The sequence below is a fragment of the Argiope bruennichi genome, chromosome 9, assembly GCF_947563725.1.
Source record: "Argiope bruennichi chromosome 9, qqArgBrue1.1, whole genome shotgun sequence".
NCBI lineage: Eukaryota > Metazoa > Arthropoda > Arachnida > Araneae > Araneidae > Argiope > Argiope bruennichi.
The window spans coordinates 48,580,253-48,602,048 of NC_079159.1; positions in this window are offsets into that span (position 1 = coordinate 48,580,253).

Genomic DNA, 21,796 nt, shown 5'->3' on the forward strand with positions numbered 1-21,796 from the left:
TTTTTATATAATTCGGAACTTCATCTTTCGTTGTTATATTGTATTATTATCGAATGAAAAAATACAATTAAAAAAAATCTAGGGTAAAGAAAGTTCTAGAAAAATTAAAACTGCATTATACTGTTCTTATTTAAAGAAACCTAACCCACATGTCCTTAAGTAATTTTTTTGTATGTTTACTCCTGAGGAAATAAACAAATTAGCCTCAAAAGGTAAATAACGCCCCCCCCCCAATACAAACAAGTTTTTGAGTGCATCCAAGAATAGAAAATGACTTCAGTGAATTCCCTCCAACTTCCGCTGTTACGAACCCATTAAGCGCTCATCCAAATTCCTTTTCCTTAAATTACCGAACGCATTACTTAACCAAAACTTCATTACCCAAACTAAACTTTATTTCCATTTCATTAACTCAACGACTAATCAGTGAAGAAAACGTCAGTAGAAAAATAAGGCCAAGAAAGAACATGGGGCCCAGAAATAACTAAGTGGTTAAGAACAACAACAATAAAAAAAAGACCCTAAAAGGACATCATCCCCCAATCTAACCTGCAGTATATATCCATTCCACTTTCCCCAGCCTTCAACTAATTGGGCTAGCCGTCTTCAACTCTCCCCAAGGTGTTTCTGGTCCTCCAATTGTCCTAGCGGAAGGATGGGACAACATATATCCTCCAAGCCAAGTGACTGGCTGTCAGGGGTTTCTTGTTAGCCACTTGCTTCTTTTTTTATTCCTCCGACATAGAAAAGGGGCGTGCTGAAATTCTCGGTCCTAGGCAATCACGTTAAGTGTTTTAGACTACGTTTCCACCTCCAAAGCACTTCATTCTCTTTGTCTATTTTTTATGCCTCCAGTGTGAAAGACTATAAAGACAGCATGCTGTTAACCGTTAAGGTTTTGTTGGATATTCCGAAGTTAAACATCTAATTATAAACTCTTTTTTACTTAAACTTCACAGTAGTCAGAACATCCGAAGTCAGAAAAACAGATTTTTGGAATTATCTTTGTATGTTAGTGAAATGTTAAAAAAAGGATTTCAAATAGAGTGAAATTCAAATTCAGCGTACGATTTTTATATCAAATTTGTAGATTTCAATCCAATTTTGAACGAAATCTTTTCAAATGAAGTCTGTCTGTCAAATTCAACTGATGCTCATAACTAGAAAAAGTAAAAACAGTAGATGAATAAAACTTAGAAAAATATTTCAACATCTAAAGAGTAAATTTGCATCAAATTTTGAACCAAATCCAAAGGGAAGACAGCGTGTCGTTCTGTGCATTTACATCCATTTAAACGCGATAATTCAAACACACAATATTCTGCTACATAAACGATGTCATGAAATTTGGTATGTTTGTTTCTAAAATATAAGTTTTTTTTTTTTTTTTAAATCAAATTTTGATTTTAGTCAGTTTTGAAATAGTCAGTTCCAAAATACACATTTTCCATTTTTTTTACTGAAATTCGAAGTAAAAAGTTTCGAAATTAAAAGTCCGAAAACTCGGAGGAAAACTTCAAGGATTTTCCCAAGTTTCATAATTTTTATTGGCCAAGAGGGAGATAATACTTTTAATAGGGAGGAAGTATGTGAGAAAATTTATAGGAGACCATTCCTGCTAATTTGATATTTTTCAAAGATATTCAAAATTGATTTTTTTTTTTTTTCTTTCCAGGAGAAAAATAAGAAGTAAACTGATTGTAACTGTTATGTAGCAATTAGCTTTCTTCACGATGGCATGTTCTCGGTTTGCTAGCAGAGAAAAAAAAATTACCCCCAAAGGACTTCATTCACTTAGGACTTATTTTTTGTTTGTTTTTTTTCAGAGGTTTTTGTGGAGGCATATAGTTAGCCGTTAGTATTCATTTAGGGATTCCGATGTATTATTATTAAGTCCCTGTTTTTTACTTGGTTGAACTTTAGCAAGGGATATTTTTGGGATATTCTAACCGTTTAACAAACACTTATATGAGACAGGCCTTTTAGATAATTGAAAAACATTTATTTCAAATTAAAAAAAAAAGAAAACGAAATGCTATGAAAATGGAATCATGAGAACAAGGAAGTGGGATTTGAAACTGATAGTACCTGATAATATACCTGCTGGAACGGCAATCAAGAAACAATTTTCACATGCACTCTAGTAAAGATGTTACACCCCCCCCCTCCCTGCGCGCATAAAATTGTGGACATCCAACTAAGTTGTGAATATTACGAATGCTTTTTATTTACATATATGAGAGTTCTGTGCTTCATTGTATAGTAAGGGAAACCGGTATTTCTTTATTCACTGTATGCCATTGTAAAGCAACAGTTAGGAAAGAGCCAATTAGAGTCCAATTTATGGCTATTTTTGGGGGCAATTAGTCATTGAGATATGGTTAGTACACAGATACCAGAAAACCGAATGTGTATTTAAGGCATTTTATTTTCGTCCATTTAAAACCAAAATGTGATACGGAATTACAACTCTGGTCACAAATTCACATACTAAATTTCAATAAGTGCATTATACAGACAGAAAGATAATCACCCCAATGATGGATTTAGTTCCAAATTTGATACGTATCCACAATTTGGATGTTAAACTGTGTACCAAATTTTATCCTCCCAGCTTTCTTGGTTTTGTAATTAGCATGTTTATGGTTGGATTGCTAAACAAACTGACTTCCACCGAATGGATTTAGTTCAAAATTTGAATAAAATCTACAAATCTGGAATAGAGAACGAAGTTTCCCTTTCTTAGATCAAAGCATTTTAAAGTTATCATATTCATAGACAGTCATGATTCCAACAATGTTTTCGGACATAATAAGATCCGTGGATATTCCTCGAACTCTCGAAGTCGAACTTTGAGTATTTCCATACTTCATCTTTGTATATATATTGTAAAAAAGAAAGTATAAATAATAATACATAATTCTATTTAGTACTGAATTTTAAAATTCGCTTGAAAATTAGAGAAAAACACTTCAAATTTTACAAGTGAAAAATTTAAAAGAACTAGAGCAATAGTGTATGCGCAATGGACCTTTGATTTAAGATGTTAAAAACATCATATGAGTAAATTAACTCTCTAATCAAAAACGTTTATTACAAGAATTAACTAAATTTTATTTATAAAATAGAAAATTGAGAATAATTCGTATAGTTCATAACCAGCTAAATAAAGTTAAATTATTGTAAAGTGTCCAAGATTTCTAAGTGAATTGCTGTTATTTAATTTCTTTGAAATTATGCAAAACTTTTGAGTAAAAAAATTACTCAATTACTTAGTTCTTCGTACAAAGCCAAAACTATTTATCAAGTTAAAATCTGTTTTATATTTTTATTTAATACTGATAAGAAAACGGAAGTATTCAAGTTATGTTTAAAGCAATTTATTTTATAAAATCATCTTCTTATCTATTTTATTTTGCTTTGTGAACATTTTTCCGAAGGTATTTCTCCCCATAATTTAATTTCTTAATAACATTGTATTTTTAAGGTTTTCATAAAAGCAACAATAGAGGGGAAAAAAAGATTCATTGTTTGCAAGTTAGGAGAATAATGTGAAAGTTTGTTTCGTCTTCCACATAGATAGCTTTATATTTATTTTAATTAACTTAAGCTAATAAGCATAAAACTAAATAACGGGTAAATATGTTTAACGTAAAACAATGGTCTTTTATTTTTTAAACAATATTAATAAAATGCTTAACAATAAACTTACTTCACCCAAAATTAAAGAGATAAGTTTGAAGCACATTGTTATTGATAAATAAATACATTTTCGCTTTTTACTTCTTATAAATTAGAGCAAAATTCGTTAATTTTTATATTTAAGAGTTCAATAATTCAATAAAATTCGAGATTTCTATAAAATCTTTGAAGTAGAATTTCATACTAAGGAAGTTTATTATGCATTTAAGTTTAACGTTCTTTTGCTTAAAGATTTGTTATAATATATTTGTTCATTCGAAATGAAATTTCTAAAGCAGTAACATTCTAAATGACTGCAAACATTCTAAATATATTTAAAATGAAAAAAAAAATGAGGTTCTTATCATTATATTATATATAATAAAGTAAATTCAAATCTTGTAAATTAATTTTATATACATTCTTCCTTTTCTGACTCCGTTTCAATTTGTGAACAAAATCTTTACTATCTGAATTATTAAAGATTGGTTCTTTTCTTTCTTGCACTCCTTTGTTTTCCAACTATTCAGTTGTGAAGTGAACACCACATTTGTTTTCATTGGTATATAGTCTGAACCCACAAAATAATCCCTACACAGTAAATTCATTCTATTAATCTATAAATTCCAACTTTATTTTAACACGTTGACAGCCATATCATTTATATTCGCGCGAATGCAAAAGTTCTCAGTCAGTGTCGAATTTGATAGGAGTAGAGCTAGCCTATGTTTAGTTTATATGTCCTTGTTTTAATACTTTAGTCAACACGTGAATTGCCTAAGATTCATACATAGTATCTAATTGGATATTTTGCTCTCTAATTAGATAGTAAAAGCAGATTCAAAAGAGAGCAAATAACTAAGCATTTTATTAGATAGTGATCCGAATATAGATATCAATCATGGTAGCGAACGTATTAAACAAATTTATGGCTTTTCATCAGAATGACCGCATTATCTTCAAGATCTGCAGAATAACTATATCGTTTATAATATTATTCAGTGTTGAATGAAATACTAATAATGAAAAAACCATCAGAATGTATCATAATTATAACTTATAATAAAAATATTTTTATTATTATTATTACCAACTCTCATTCATATTACGAATGCATTATATATCAGTGAGCCTTTTAAAATGAATCATTTAGACGAAAAATTAAAAAAAAATCTTACCTCTTATAAATAACTTCAAGATACTTTTTGGCATCCTAAAAATTCCATTTCGGTCTTCCGGTATTAGAAATTCTTGTGTTTCTTAAAGATGCCAACAGTGTACCCATTAGTTTACAATTAGTTTCAGTACAAAGTCTGGGATTCCTTTCAACTATATGCTTGCGGTTTTGGTTTTCACTTATCACTAGGCTGTCCGTTATCGTTTATTATATTATTAGGTGTTGAATGCACTATTATTAATGAATAAAGCGTCAAAATTTATCTTAATTTTTTTATAACTTATAATAAACGTATTTTAAGTATCAATGCTATTTTCATTTAAATTACGATTACATTATATATCAGTTCATCCTTTTAAAATAAACCATTTAAATGAAAAAAAAAAAATAAATAAAAATTTACTAACCTCTTGTAAATAATTCCAAAATAGCATTTCCTTTTTGTAATCCTGCAAATTTCTATTTTGGTCTTCCATTATTAGAATCCTGCAATTCTTACATGATGCCAGCAGCGATTTACAAAACACAAATGTTTTCAATTAACTTCAAACTAAAATCCAGGGTTTCTTATTCCAACTATATGCTTGCTGCTTTGATTTTCACTTATCGCTATGCCATCGGCATGTCTAATCAAAAAAAATTTTGTTTGCTTTTGGTATTACATAGAATATTATGTTATTAGAAATTCTTGTATTTCTTACAAGATGTCAGCAATGTATTCATTTTATAAAACGCAAACGATTTCAGTTAGTTTCAAAATAAAATTTGGGATTCCTCACTCAAACTATAACCTTACTATCTTGGTTTTCACTTACCACTATGCCATCCGCGTGTCGAATCGGAATTCTTTTGCTTGGCGCAGGTAGAAATTTTGTTGCTGTTATTGAGGGATCATAATTTTCATTTTCATAAAATAAGTAAATAAATAGTTAAAATAATAATAATTTTCATAATATAAATAAACAATTAGTTAAAATAATAATAATTTTCAAAATATAAATAAATAATTTGTAAATAATAATAATTTTCATAATAAAAATAAATAATTTGTTAAAATAATAATAATTTTCATAATAAAAATAAATAAGTAGTTAAAATAATAATAATTTTCATAGTAAAAATAAATAATTAGTTAAAATAATAATAATTTTCATAATAAAAATAAATAAGTAGTTAAAATAATAATAATTTTCATAGTAAAAATAAATAATTAGTGAAAATAATAATAATTTTCATAGTAAAAATAAATAATTAGTGAAAACAACACTAATTTTAATGACATAAACAATAAATAATAGTAAAAAAATTAAAATAAAATTAAAAAAAATCATAAAATAAATAAAAATTCGTATGACATGAATGTAATCTCATCATCATTTGCTGGATAGTTTTCGCATGACACCAACGACGCTGGACGGCATAGTGTTATCAACAATCATTATACCTGTCATTTAAAATGATAAAAAAAATTAATGAATTTTAAAAAATATAAATAGTAAATAATTTCAAGATAATATTAGTGGTTCTCTTCTACAGACAAATTATTTTATTATTTTGGTCTTTCTCTACTGCCAACCAATACATTCATAACAAATGGATGACCAGTATCCACAGGAGATTACAAGTTATTAATTAGAATAATAATAAATTTCATAGTATAAATAGTAAATAATTAAAATTAAAAAAAATCATAAATTAAATAAAAATTCGCCTGGCATCAATGTGGTATCATTGGCATTTTCTCGATAATTTTCGCATGACACCAGCTTGGTGCCACCGTATGGCATAATGTTATCAGTAGACATTATATATATATATCACTCAAAATGATGAAAAATAAATAATTTAAAAAATATAAATAGCAAATAATTTCAAATGATTGCAATGTAGGATTCAGGATTCTCTTTTGCAGCATAATTTATTTTATTACTTTGATCTTCCTCTGTTGCCAACAAACATATTCATCACACGTGGATGACTAATATTCATAGGTAATTACAAGATGATCGCAAGATAAGATAAATTATTTCTAAGCCCTAATTGGTGAAAACGTTTGGCCTCACCAGAAAACCATACACTCGCGATCCTTTCAAATCACGCCACTGGAATAGCAGAGCTCTATAATCGATCGTTAATGCGAAAATATGTCAGGATTGTCATGGCATAGACTGGATGGTTGGATATTCTAAGCATGCTAATATCGCCTTTGTCCATTTTTATTGCACCCTTAGGACTTGGATCATAATGGACACGGATAAGAGGCAGAGACATGGGATACGTGATGGGAAGCAGCTACCGTGTACTATGGGATTCCCCAGGAGGGTGGAGTGAAAGATGTCATTTCTCTGATCGTGATTGACTGGCTTAAATGAATGACCAATAAGATGTAATTAAGTGTATTGCAACTACTCTATTAGCGTTGTATGGAATGATCGACTTAATATGTGAGAAAAAATGGAATTCTGCTGTTATAACTTCTGCGACTGCCTTTGAAAAAAAATGAAACTAAAGTAAAGTCAATCAGATTTCTTAGAACTATAAAAGATATCTATGCTACTTCATTTGAAATCCAGAGAAGCAGTTCGTCATATCTTCATCCGAACTTTAATATCTGTTATCTTTATTTGTATCTATTCAAGGATGTTGTTTCTAATGGCATTTGTCATAAAGACTGACTTTAGAAGTCAATGATTTTTAGACAAAGGAGTGTCTCTTGTTTTTTCAGTAGCGCCATCTAGGACCAAAAGTACGACTTAGCTACACACACGTTACAACCCTTTTTACGGGGCGAACTTCATTTCATGCATTCCAATCACTCATCTACAGATCATAGACCTGAATCAGAGAACGATCACCCCTGATACATACCCCCAGTGGCATTGCTCTCGACATGGAGGACTTTAGGACCACGACAGATTTATACATGCTCCAGCCACCACACACACGGAGAGTCTTCGGCCGGTGGGGTTCAACTCGCAACCCAAGGCACGTGAATCCAACGCCTTACCAACCAGGCTATCCCGGCCTATCTATTCAAAGATGTATTCACCATATTGTGTGATCTGAGGTTATTTTATCATAAATCCGAAACGTTTCTTTTATTCAGAATTCATAAATTTCATACTCTAATGCTTCTGCATACTATAAGTAGATAATTAGAAATAAATGTTGTAAGTCCCTTTTTGCACTATAAAAATTTGATTTCTATTAATAATTATCTGGTTTCTTTTGTCATATCTGTTCAAAGATGGCTACACCATGTTGTTTGATCTGAGGTTATCATAAAACCAAAATGTGTTTCTTTTATTAAAAAAAAGAAGAAAAAAAAAAAAAAAAAGAAATACTTTCTACAAAACAAGAGAGTGAAAATTAATAAAAATATGAATCTATATAATTTATTTTCCCATAATTGCTTTCATTTCCGATGTGAAGGTGATACGTTATGAATATCATTTCAAAGTTATTGAAAATTATAAAGCTCATATGCGTTCAAAACAAAGTATTAGTTCAAGGTAGAATGAATTAAGATGCAAGCCATGCAACTGGCAATAAGTGGCAAAAAAAAAAAAAATCAATGAGTAAAATTGGCATTTTATTTTTGGATGTTATGCTTACGATCTTGTACTTTTTTCTCTTTCTTTATCTATGTTCCTTTTTGTAATATTTTTACTGAAATATTCCATAATATTTTATAGTTTTAAAACCTCTAATTACAATGTCGTACACAAATAACATAAGTATATTTGTATTTAAATCCAATAAATAAAATCATGTGTTCAATTTTGATTTTCGCTCTTCTTTCTAATTCTTTCTGTACCTTTATTGCCCTCTCTTTCATTGTAATGTTATAAAAAAAGTCTAAAATATTTTTAATTTTTCAATATTTTATAAAGAATATGGTTGATACTGTTAAATTTCAATTAGATAATGCGAAAAAAGTTGTTTAGTGTGATCATATCAAGACAATAAAAAATATGTCTGCCATCCGGTGTTTTTCTAATAAAATTAATACTTTAATAGATAATCAAAAATGCCAAAATTGATTTCAAAGCCTATATTTTTATATTTTCAAAGCCTATATGTTTTTATAACGACTGAAAACAAATCGGCAAATCAAATCAGAAATAAAACTAAACCTCTTTTACGGGATTACCGATTGACTGCAAGTAGATTTTGTTTAAGAGGCTCTTACTGGGCCTATTAGAGTAAAGAGATCTAACTGTGGTCTTTAACCATGGCTTACAGAGTTAATCGACGTTCCATTTTGTGTAATCGCATTATCCCTGTAACATTATCCTTTCTCTGCATTGAATGAAATCGGTTAATCTGCAAACGTTTGATTCAGCTTCGTGTTGCGCTACTTAATCTCTAGATAATCTTGAGATTGAAATTTAACTTTTGCAATTCATTATATTAGAATTTGAATAAGGTGAATTGTGAGGCGCTCTCTTTCTTTAAATATATAGTTTTGTATTATAAAATTCCGGCACAGGATAGTGCCAAATGGGTTCGGGAAATTAAGTTATATTTTATAATAATTCCAAATAAAATTATTTTATTATTCTTTGATTTTTAGCACATTAGAGTTGAAATTAAGCTATGTAGCACCTCTTTTTCCCCTTGAGCAGAGAGCACCCCCCTGTGGCGTTTTACAGAAGACAAGCAGTTGATTGGAAACATGCATCCTGAGGTCGACTTTCTCCCTATGCGCAACCCTTGCGCTAACGCCGAATGCTTTCGGTTGGAAACAGTGGAATTCCTCCACCATACTGTTTTCTTTAAAATAATTTTCTATGCGAGTTTGTAAATTTTGTAGTGTAGCTGTGTTTGTGGAAATTAAAAATAGTGAGTGCATTTGAAACTGGGCAGTTTCTTAGAAAATCACAACACACTCACTATAGATATGTTTTTTATTCATCCAACACCAATAAGATGCAAATGGGTGTTGAAAGAATAAAGGAAGAAAACTTTAATTCGATATTTATGAAAATTTGGTTTTCATATATGGTATGGTTGAGTTCAAAGGGCCAAGGGTTGGCCTTGGTACAACCCTTCCCTAAGGAAGTACTTCCTGCCATCGATGGAAAGAGCCAGACCCCCCACTATTTTGTGTACCCAACAGGGAGGTGAGAACCAACCACCATGTCGGAAGCGTTTCATCCTCAATTACAAAGTGCCCCCCTCCCGGGGAATGAAAGAGCTTCGTAAGTTAAACAACATAATTTGAATTGTCCTTAATATTTGACCATAGGTATTTCAAATTAGATTTTACATACAGAAGATCCACTTCCTGAATTTCATTTATATTGGCTTTTATGTTCCAGATAATCCAGATCTGATATATAAATTAATATACTCACTTACAACTATTATAGATTATACATATTTTAAGCATGCTATTAGCGGACAATAACTATGGTGAAGACGTGTACCCATTTTATAAAATCTGATTTCTTTTCAATTATTGGGTAAATGCTTCCATTTTGAAGGTATATCCAGACAATGCAATTGGAGACAGTACAGTTTTTTTAACCATTTCTAGGGAGTAAAGAAATATATTTCTCCCCAAATTCATGTGTGCAGTTAAGTCAGTCGGCATACATTCCCAAAAATTTTTCAAAGTTTCAAGCAGAAACTTTGATGTTCCAGTTTCTTACCTCACTCAAAATGATGTACCTTGATTTGTTATTTAGTTATTAATTTAAAAAATAATTAATGAATCAAATTATATTTATCCAATAAATTGAATTAATTCCTTTTCTTAAATTATTTTCATATACTACTACTCGAAAAAAATGGCCCTTTAAAGGGTTAAGAAATTGATATGGTAAGCGCGGCCTACAAGTCCCTCCCCGTAATTAGAGAGTAGCATACTCCTGATAGATTTGGGATTGGATGTGAAAAGGAAAGAAAGATACGATGATATTATTTATTAAAAATTTCGTACGTTTCTAAAAATTTATCTTGTTTAATAGAAGAGAAAACTTGAAATTATGTGAAATAAAATTCAGAAGGTTGAAATCGTTTTCATAGCGTAGGAATTCTGAAAATATCAACAGCAGAATTATCAGCCAACTGGCATTTGACATCATTTCTTTTCCTTTAAAAGACTGTTACTTAATACCTGGTGAAGGATGATAATTGAGTGCTCAGTTGAGTACAAAATTATGCTTCGGAAAATCTAGATACTCATAAATATATTGAAATACAAATATTTCCTAGGCTGATTCAGTTTGTTTTCTAGAATGTCGTGAAATGTAAAATGGAAATCAAATTTCAAAATCAAAACAAACAAAAAAAGCAAGAAAACAAACAATATATATATATATATGTGTGTGTGTGTGTGTGTGTGTGTGTGCGTGCGTGCGTTGCGTGCGTGTGTGGTGTGTGTGTGTGTGTGTGTGTGTGTGTGCGTGTGTGTGTGTGTGTGTGTGTGTAAAGAAAAATTATAGGAAAAGTGAGCTACTTAAGCGCGTGGCGCTTATAAATACAGGGTAATAGAATAAAAAGAGCATCAATTGAAAACAACAAAAGCATTTTCTTTTAGAGAAGAGAGTACTTCAAAATGTATGCACACGTAGTAAGCTGAATAGTTCTCAAGAACATGATAATAAAGGTGTAACTACAGACGCATACATACACACGCATACGCACGCACTCACATAATATACATGCTCTAGGAATTAAATTAAATAAAGAAACTAAATATTCAAAAACAACGTTTAAAATCTAAAAAGAGGTTAAACTAAATTCTGGGAGAATTATTTCTTATAAATTGACGTTTAAAACTAAAGAATTTCTTTTGTATATTCTTATGTTCTGTCCGAATTTATATTTGCGTCATGATGATATATTTAGGTTTCAAAATCTGAGCAGCTGCTCATTGAAGCGTGTGAATTACATCAGTTTATTCAATATCGAAGTTTAAGACAAGATTTCGAAACCAAATCATTTTATGAGCTTTCGAAAGAGTTTTATATTGTAGTACTGTCATTTTAGTGAGATGTTAGGCTCTGGTTGTGAAAAGCAGAAAACAAGTACTGCAAAATTGGATTAGTATGTATTTCTGGATATATGAAAACACTGTAAGCCATAGAAAGATAGTCATAGATTTCAACAGCGTTGGAGCAAACTGCGGCAGAAACGAGAACAATGGTCTGTAAATGAACATGCCATGTTGACATGCCGACGTCATACGTTTTTCTAAGAATCAAAATAGTAAGCGAGGAAAATGATGGCTTAGCATGATGACATGCATGACATTTAAATGCATCATAGGTTTGGTTTTGTGTGTTTTACTGGCGCAAGAGCCATATATGGCTATACTGCGCCAATCATAGAGTAGAGGACAACAGAAAGAAGGTAAACTTCATGGAGCTCATTCCAACAGTAACGAGAACTCTGATTTGTGAGCTTGTGCACAGCATTAATGCACTCTGTATGATTTTACAAAAAAAAAAAAATCATGATAAATGCATAGATAATCGTGATAAATGATTAGATGTATGAAAAACCACAAAAAGAGAGTGAATTCCAATATATTTAAAGCAAACTCCGACACAAACATGTATCAAGATATGAGCAACTGGATCAACTTTCTCCCTGTAATCCTGTGGTTTAAAGCTTGATTAGGCTTTTGTAGAACTCTCAGTTTAAAAAAAATATTTGTTTAATCAAATAAAAAGTAAATTTTATTGTGAAGTATATTACCGATGAGGTAAGATATGTATTATATTTAAATTAGTTGTCCTTGTAAAATTAAAAACAGTTCAATATTTTTAATGAATATTTGCATTATGTGTTGTTAATTTCAGTTGTAAATAGAATTAAACACTGCATTGCACTATAAATATTAGTACAATAATATCTTAAACGAATTCATGCCTTTTTAGTAGAAATTAGTGAAAAAAATCAAAGAAATCATGAGAAATGCACAATATTGCGAGGTGATTATTAAAGAAATAATAAAACTAAAGAAATATTAGCAATGAAAATTTAGTAAAAAAAATTTAAAAAAATGAAATCCTAAAAAATATATTATATCGGAGAAAAGATTTAAAAAAGAAAAAAATACGAAAATATCTAAATATTGATTGTAAAAATTCTATTAGTCTAAGTTGTAATCTGGCTAAAACTTAGTAGCTATACTATACAATCTCTAGATATTTATTATTTTCAAAAATGTATTCCATTCCAATCATTCCAGTCTCATTGTTACACATAAAAATTGTTTTAAAAAGAAATTTAAAGCAGAAATATGCAAAATTTATTAGAACAATAATAATAATCAACGACTGAAACTTGCGACTATTTATTTTATTGATTTGAACTTATATACTAAAATATGATACTATCTTTAATCTTACTTTACGCAGGTAACATATAAAAATTAAATTTTTCAAAGAATATTTCGCACTTTTGTAAAGATTAAAATTTATTTCCTCTATAAATTTTCTTGAACCAATTGTCCTTTCAGAATGATTCCAAAAATTATTTACATTTTTACTAAGGAAGACATTTTAAGAAACTTTTGCTTTCATTTTCATTATTCATTGTATCATCCTTATCACAATTTGCAGTTTCTTTTTAAATATATCCTGTTCCAAATGGTACTAAGCAATCACAATATTTACATCAATGTGGAGGAAAAAATAAAATAAAAAATAACAATTCTATAGTTTCTGCCATAGAGCAAGGGCACATATTATCAAGGTAGCCAATGTATTAGATTTTATGGGGATTTCAGTAAACAAGAAATCTAGAGAAAAAAAAATTGAAACAGATTCTATAAAAACAAATTATCTTTCGTAATACGAATGGCAAATAATACATAAATGTTGGTTATTGTCATTTTTAGTTTAGTTCAGTTCAGTTATATTAATGTACCGTTTTCAAAGAAACACTTGGATAGACCTCGTAATTCAAATGACGAGGAGGAAACCTGAGCTTGCACCACCCACTCCAAACTTCCGCACCACACCAGTGGGAGGACGTTTGGCTCGGACGGATTTAATGTGAACTAGACTTGCTTACACGAGGATTCTTCTGAGGAATCGGGTCACGAACTTGAAACCATCCGGTTCCGAAGTCGAAACCTTACCGCCAGGTCGCCAAGGTCTTATTATTTATCGTTATAACAAAGCGAATAATTTTGTTAAGTAGAAATCATTTGTTAAATTGAAATTTATTGAATAGGGATTATATTATAGAAAGGATAAATATTACAAGAAAACTTATTTCTTTTAATAATTTTTAAACAGCAACAACGGGATTATAATATTTATTTATAATTGTCTGCTTATAGTACGCAGAAGCATCAGAGTACGAAATTTATGATTTTTTTTTTACAAAAGAAACAAGATTCGGATTATGATAAAATAACCTCAATCAGACTACATGGCGAATCCACCTTTGAACAGATACAACTAAAGATACTAGATATGATACATCAGTGATAAAATAATTAATCACAACATCAACGCTAGAAATAATACATTAAATATATGTTTATTGAATAAAACACTATTATACCTGCTTAAATTGTTAAACTTTATATCAAATATTCATAGTCAGCTGTTACCACCTGTTCCTTAAATTTCCCTTTCTTTAACAATGTAACAATTTGTCAAATATTTGGTGTAATTTAACTAGGTCGACAGAATTATCAGTCCCTTTTAATGCAGTAAATCTACTCTCTCAGGAATGTCAATATATATAATTAAATTGGCATTAAATTGGCGATATTGGCATTTAGAATATTCCTCGCATGCATTGAATTAATATTTAAAGAAGTGTCTATATCCATCCAGACGATATCACATTATGTAGTGATAAAGCTCCAATTGTTGAAAGTCTATTGTTTTTCGGATAATGATTCCAACAAATGATTTCTGTAGTGCAATTAAATTGGTTTATTTAATACATTTTCTGTTAAGATATCAAAACTTTTCAATTAGAAGTTACATTTCTCAATACGTAGAAAGAGTGAAACTTCAATGTTTGTTATGTAATACTGATTCATATTCGTTCAAGCATTTATTTTCACAGCGCAATTATAATAACCTCATTCAAAGTTTAGATAGAGGTTCATGGTCTGTGGATTTCATACACATTGTTAGTTACAGAGGAAAATATTAAAGATATATATCATGATATATTCATATATTTATTAAAAATAGTAAATTTTGTTCATGGAATCTGCATTTGATGCAATAAAAATAAGAAAATGTGATGGAAAATAGATATTTAAATTATTTTAAAAAATATATGAGGTTTGTTAAATTAGCAGCAATAAAACATTAATTTGATGTAAACAGTAATTTTAAACACACCAAATTTTAACTCACAGTAATAAGAATCTTTCGCCGCTATTGTTCTAAAATAAGACTGCTTAATAGTTTAAACACTGTCATTGTTACCTTCTAAATGCTGGGAAAAATATTTAACATAAAAATTTCATTTGAAATAGAAGATTCATTATACAATTTCTTGTTCTATCATGCAAGAAATTGTACAACTTTTTTTTTCTATTTTTTCAGTAACAGGTGAATTTAGTTTAATTCATTTCATTAATACCTAGTTTCGAAGTAACATGATGACTACTTTAAGACTCATGGCCAGAAACTGACCCTTCATCTCTTATTTAAATCTCCGCACCACACTTGAGGTAGACTATCAAACCTTCTACGTCAGACTTAATTTTGCACTAAACCAACTTACATTACATATCTTTGATGGAATTTGGATTTCAAAATGGAATCCACTATCTACAACCGAGAACCTATTTCGAGACTTGCATCATAGCAAATAAATAAAATCCATTTTAGTGTGTCAATTGATTTTCTCGCCAATTTGGTAACCGAAATCAACACGCAAAGTAGTTTTTCTGGTAACCCAGTTCTTGGTTTTTTTCACTAATTCTTGACTTATTGAGTAGTGCATCCACTATTTTATCGACTTGGCATTGTAGGCATTCTTGTTGCATATTAAAATAAATTTCAACTCATAAGGCATGTAGACTTTGTCTGAAAATGTGGGACTTACATTCAAACTTCTGGTAATTAATTAATTCACATGTTTTCGTCCCATTTCATTAGTTTATATATATATATATATATATATATATATATATATATATATATATATATATATATATATATATATATATATATATATATATATATATATATATATAAAGTGTTCATTAGGTTCTTGAGTTTGTGACATGACAAATTATAATAAGATAGAATAGTTAAATTTTTTAGCTAAATAATTCATTTTGAAGCTACGCTGCTTTTGGAAGTACTTCATTAATTTCCGGTCATGATCCTATTAAGTAGATTAACTTGGATAAGCATCTCTTCTTTAAGCTTTCGCTCAGCACAACCTAGTACACTTTGGACTTTCACCAGATAATAGCTCAAACGAGTGGGAAAGATTTCCCCAAAACATTATTATATATTCTCAAATAAATATACTCGTGTATTATTAAACGCATTCAGTAAGCGAGAAAAAGTTACGAAAGATTCCATTAGCATGCAATCTTTAGCGATTTTTTCTGTGATTAATCGGTGAATGCTGTTATAATACACCATACTCAGAATATAGAATATTTATTTTGAACGCCTTTTTAAAAATGATTAAAACCAAAACTCGTTACAGGACTACAATTCACAAAATCGTATATCAATCTTCATATTTTTTAAGTCTACATATTTAAGTTACCGCGCTTACATGTTATGAAAGTCAAAGTGACAGACTGTCAAATCCTTGATGATTTTGGCCTCAAATTTGACACGTACTTACATTTCAGATATTAAAAAGCGTTTGCGGCTTTCAAAACAAGAACACTAATAACTTTTGAAATTCAAAAATTAATTGGAGTAAAAAAGTTTTAATGTTTTTTTTATCTATAATATTTGAAAGTATTATTTGCAAGAAAACGATTTTTCTACTATCTTAAATCTCAAAAATATTACATTTTACTAATTTCCTAGTTTCATTTCTGTATAATTTTTAATTCATATTTAATTAAAATTTAATTTGGTACATAATTTGAAAGAATAGTTGGATTAGTATGATGAAATACAAATAAATTTCAGTGTTCCATTACCCATATACAGAGCATTTGTTGATATTAAAATTAATTAAAGATTCCAAATTGCGTTCTATAGTCATAAATTCATATATAGGTTTCCATTTCCGCTTTTAATTCATAGTTGGTACTATTAAATTAATGCTTTTCAATCTTGTCAAATTACAAAGTAAAAATGTAAATAAATACATTTCATATCAATATTTAGCACCCAGGAAAGGCAATATTCAATAGATCGCCAAAAGCGGCAAGTATGTATATAAAATCATCGCCTGAAATATTTGAAAAATCTAACATATATGTCTATATGATTCAAAAACAGTCCAGCTTTAAAATAACATGGAAGCTTGTGTTTCCTTTCAAGAATATAAAGATTTGTTTGAGAAGGAAGGCTTCAGGGCAGAAAGAATTCAGTGAAATTTCCAGTTGATGATTGCAAGTCTTTGAGTGAAATTCACGAAATCAGAAAAGGAAAGTATTCTTTTACAATATAGTTTCGAATTTTTTTTTGTTTCATAATGCAATGTTACAACATGATAAGTCAAACAAGTCTGCGAGGGAATTTCAAAACTTCTTAGAAATGTAATAAAGAGAACCCAAATAGAATTTGTATTTTTTGAGATTTGCACTCCTGGCCTGCTCGCTCAGGCCCTGATTCTTTTACTGCTTCAGGCAGACATGAAGAATCTGATTCTTTTAGTCGTTATCTGATTCTTTTATAAATGGAAAAGATATTTGGCCATATTAGGGCACATCTAGGGCTTATTCGTGTAAGTTATCGAAAAATTACAGACGAAAACATGAATTATATCGTGATTCATCCGTGAAAGATGACATATTAGCTACGAGTAATCAATCCACAATGTTTCATACATTTAGTGGCAATGTGTTTGTCGTAAAGTCACGTCTTTGTGATAAAGGAGTTTGAAACCAGAACCAGAGTTCATTACGGTGAATACGGATTGCGCAGTATTTCTATATAATGACAAATAGTACAAGTTTTCCATTTTTGATGAATGATCTACTGAACGAGGCTAACAACAGATCATTGATCAATACTGACACATAGAGATAATATCCACTGAAAAAAAGTTTCAGAAGAAGTTGCAATAAAGTTAACAGTAAGCGCAGAATTGGAATTTGGAAAGCTTTTCTTAAAATTTTGATCATAATAGTTTGGTCATTTGATTAATGATCTACTGAACGAGGCGAACAATAGCTCATATGTTAACATTTTTTCAGTAGATATTATCTCTATGTGTCAGTATTGATCAACGATCTATTGTTAGCCTCGTTCAGTAGATCATTCATCAAATGACCAAACTATTATGACCAAATTTTTAGAAATGCTTTCCAAATAGAACCTATGTTAACATTTTCATGACTAACATACGTTCAGTTACTTAAATTTTTATATATTAGATGAAAAAGCTTGTAATAAATGTTGAGTTATTACAAGAATCCGTAATCTTTTCCGCTTCGTTCCTCTATATTCATTTTGTTTTCAGGTAATATTATCCCATGCACTTGTTATCATCAAACTTCTTGGACGGCACTTGATACAAGACTAACACAAGATTCAATTAAGATTATCATTTAACAAAAATGCAATAAGGCAATTTTAGATAATCCTAAAGATTTTTTTTTTTTTTTTTTTGAAATTTGTATTTCTGAAAATCTTTCCATTCTCTAATAAATTATCTTTATCTGGTGCATGATGCATACTGGACAAGTTCATCTTGAATGCAAATAGATTATTAATTTGTTTGTCGAATAAGAAAATGTTGTTATGCTACTACCAAACCTGGGCAGGTGCTTTAGCATTTCTTGAATACAAATGAAGTAATAAATTTTTTTACCGAAAGACTTCCAAATCTAAACAGGTTCGCTGGATTTCTTAATATGCAGAAGAAATATTAAATATTTAACCGAACAGAAATCTGAAATATTAAATATTTGACCGTAAATATAATCACGCGACTGCCAAATCTGAACGGGTTCATTTGCATTTTTTGACAGAACAGATTCATCATAACTGCAAATGAAATCTTTAATTTTTTTATTGAACAATCAAAGGTTATTATGTGACTACGAAATCTGAACACATTCTTTAGCATTTCTTGAATGCAAATGAAATATTAAATTTTTTTGCCAAACAGGTAAAGGTTATCATTCGACTGACAAATACGAACAGGTTCCTTTATATTCTACCAGTTGAGGAAAATACGGCACATACTCGTTTTTCATGCGTAATTATCATATTCCCACTTTCCCACAGAATGAAAATCGTAGGAGCTTCACCAGGTTAAGACACATGTTCAAAAATACTTTCAGGTGTTGACTCACCAGTCAAAGTATGAAATTTTTCTGCTTTCACAAGAAGCTTACACATCTGATCTTGCCCTATATGACTTTTTCTATGCATGATGAAATGCTTATACTGAAACGATTCTAAAGTTCATAAAAACTGTAGTAACGTATCTTTAGGAGCATGAAATCAAATTTTACATTTCTTTCCAAACCACGAAAAAATTATATAGTTGTACAGAAAAGTTACTTCAAAAGAAAGCCCAAACAATTTTTGTCAATATTTCCCTACAAAAAAAGTTCCAGAACTTTTAGAACGCAATAGTACATTGTGCCATCAAGCAGTACCACATCTCTGAATTATATCTACTGAATAGGAGGTAGGTGAGGTGCAAAATGTGCTACTAAAGAAATGATTAACGACGTTTCATTACAGATTAAATGTCACATAAATCTGTCGGTTTTACACCAAGATCCATCCTGATGATCATGAAACATAACAAAGCAAAAGTAGCGATATAAAGTTATTTCTTGAGGAACTTTTTTATTATCTGCTAGAAATCTCAATTTACTGAAAGTCACAATTCTTCACAGAGAATAACGTAAGACTTCCCTACCTCTTCCCAAGCAATAAATCTAGCTAAAGCCACGTGGATAAATTTACTCGCCAATATAGGCTGAGATTTGGGATGAAACAAATATCAAAGCTCAGCAGGTATTTTTTTCCTGTTATTATTTGGTCTGCTGCTCACGAAACAGTAATACTTTTCTCCAAAAAACAAAGAATCACAGCATTTCCCACACCTAATGTCTCTTCATTCTTTTTACCCAATATATCTGTACATCCTTCATTTTTCTGTTTGGACTTGGTTTCATTGTAAACGTAAAGATGGGCACCATCAGTAGGAAGTTACTTAATGCTGCCATTATTTTTACAATTTCTCTAAATAATTTATGGAATAAGGCATTAGCGATAATTTCAGCAGGATGATAGTTGGACAATTATGAAATAGTGAGTCATCGTGAAAAATAAATTATATGCTAATGCTATTTTTATTATAATATGAGAACATGATGATGTTTTTGTTTGAGGTTTTTGAAATCTCAAAATACACGGGTAGGAAATTGGCGATTTATCGCTTTTTAGGATCAATTATTCATTTTTAGGGTTATTAGAAAAGATAAAGGTTGTCACATGTGGCGACTTATCGCCAACAAAGTTGTCGTGAATGCTCGCGCGTATACTCGATTCTCCTGTCTGCCGAATAAAGGGAAGGGTCGTAAGAAATTATCGCCCGAAGAAGAACATAGAAGAAAATGGGAATGAAAGCGAAACTGCGAGGCATGTATCGAAAGTTATATATATTCTTAAAGTTTCAATTTTTCTAGATGGCAAGAAAAGTGTTGGAGCTCGAATGATTTTGAGATTGTAAATAATAATAATAATAATAATAATAATAAACTATATCTGTTTTAAAATTTGACGATTGCACAATAGTCACGTGACTGTTTAAAACTAGTATACGTTGATTTTTCAAGAAAAACATTTTGGCCTCGACAAAAAGATTTTTGAACTTGAGGGATTCTGAGATGATGAAAAAACATCGTTTTTCTAAATGTTGGTGCTTGCGAAATATGTCTCATGTGATAACATGATGTTCTATCGGATTGATACTAAGTGACTCAAAAAAGTGTTCTCACATGATAACTTGAAATTTGCGAAATCAAATTTCATTTTTTTTCTCATTTAATGATTTACTAGAGTGAAACGTTTAATTATCTACAAGAATTCTCCATAAAGTAGCATCACTTATCCTCCAAGAACCTAATTCCCTCATATTTAATTATTATCATAATTACACAATTAGCACAAGATATTCAACATTTCTACGATATTTTTCGATATTCTGAATACCGGACAGCATCGTGAGGACATTGTAACAATTTTGAGCTAATAGGGTAAACTTCTGAGACAGAAACAATTTGATAAGGTTGCCGTTAAACAACCAGTAGCGGCATGTGGAAGAATTTACAGCATAAGTAGGAAATGAAATAAAAATAAAGGAGTTCAACATATAATGTTTACAGTATAGTGCATAATGATTGTCTTAGAAGCTTAATTAAGACAGTTTAGTTAATGATGTTAAAGCATTTTTGATAATGATGATGAATAAAATTTGTTCATGTAAAAGTTCCTTATCTTCATTATATGGCTCATATATTTTTTTTATCCCAAAAATATGTAGACATTTTTCTATTTTTATATTTATTCTTCGTTTTATTGCAAATAAAAAGATAGGCATTATCTACAGTAAGTAACTAATTACCATCTATTAAACACAAGCTTAGCAATAAACCGGTTGTATCATACCATAAGATTAAATGTCAGATTAATAAAATAGCTGGAATGGTAAAAGTTCAGATAAGAAAAAGGACTTTAATAGTAAAACAAATATTTATAGCACTAAATATTACAAAATATACTAATAATTAATCATTATAATATAAAATATTACAAAATATAATACTGCAATAAA